This window comes from Chamaea fasciata, unplaced genomic scaffold (genome assembly GCF_029207755.1).
Source record: "Chamaea fasciata isolate MVZ Bird 193981 ecotype frontalis unplaced genomic scaffold, bChaFas1.0.hap1 SCAF_357, whole genome shotgun sequence".
Classification (NCBI taxonomy): domain Eukaryota; kingdom Metazoa; phylum Chordata; class Aves; order Passeriformes; family Sylviidae; genus Chamaea; species Chamaea fasciata.
In genome coordinates, this window is record NW_027094442.1 from 20,064 (window position 1) to 21,356 (window position 1,293).

Genomic DNA, 1,293 nt, shown 5'->3' on the forward strand with positions numbered 1-1,293 from the left:
CCCCTGCACCGGCCAGCGCGCCCCCTGGCGGTCTGGAGGAGCGAGCCGGCAGCTCTGAGACAGCGCCCCCCCCAGCGGCGGAAGGGTTGTGGGGCCCCCCCCAAAAGAAAAAGCCAAAAGAAAAAGGGGTTCGGAAGAAATTTGGGGGGGTCCTGAAGAAATTTTGGGGGGTCCAGGAGAGATTTTGGGGGGTCCTGAAGAAATTTTGGGGGCTCCAGGAGAGATTTCGGGGGGTCCAGGAGAGATTTTGGGGGTCCAGGAGAGATTTTGGGGGGTCCTGAAGAAATTTTGGGGGTCCAGGAGAGATTTTGGGGGGTCCTGAAGAAATTTTGGGGAGTCCAGGAGAGATTTTGGGGAGTCCAGGAGAGATTTTGGGGGCCCCCAGAAAGACTCGGTGCACAGGCAGCAGCTTTATTGTTGCAGAACGGGCAAATGAAACCAAACCTTCGTTAAAATTTTCGATAAAATTTTCGATAAAATTTTCGATAAAATTAAGGCAGTTCCAACCTGACCCCTCCCCTCCCCTTCCCCCCAATTCAGACACCCCAAAAATCCCCGCGGGGGTGACCCCAAAAGTGACAACCCCAAAAACAACTGGGGTCACCCCAAAACTCACTTCCGGGCCATGGGGGGAACCCCGAAGGTGACAAAGGGACCCCAAAACTATCACTCCAGGCCACGGGTGACCCCAAATCCCCCCAAATCCTCCCCAAATCCTCACTCCGGGACATCGGGGACCCCCCCAAATCCCCCCCAAATCCTCACTCCGGCACACTGGGGACCCCCCAAATCCCCCCCAAATCCTCACTCCGGCACACTGGGGACCCCACCCAACTCCCCCCAAATCCTCACTCCGGGACACTGGGGGACCCCCCAAAATCCCCCCAAATCCTCACTCCGGGACATCGGGGACCCCCCAACTCCCCCCAAATCCTCACTCCGGGACATTGGGGACCCCCCAAATCCTCACTCCGGGACATCGGGGACCCCCCAACTCCCCCCCCAAATCCTCACTCCGGGACCATTGGGGACCCCTCCAAATCCTCACTCCGGGACATTGGGGGACCCCCCCAAATCCCCCCCAAATCCTCACTCCGGCACACTGGGGACCCCCCAAATCCCCCCCCAAATCCTCACTCCGGCACACTGGGGACCCCCCAACTCCCCCCAAATCCTCACTCCGGGACACTGGGGACCCCCCCAAATCCCCCCAAATCCTCACTCCGGGACATCGGGGACCCCCCAACTCCCCCCCAAATCCTCACTCCGGGACATTGGGGACCCCCCAAATCC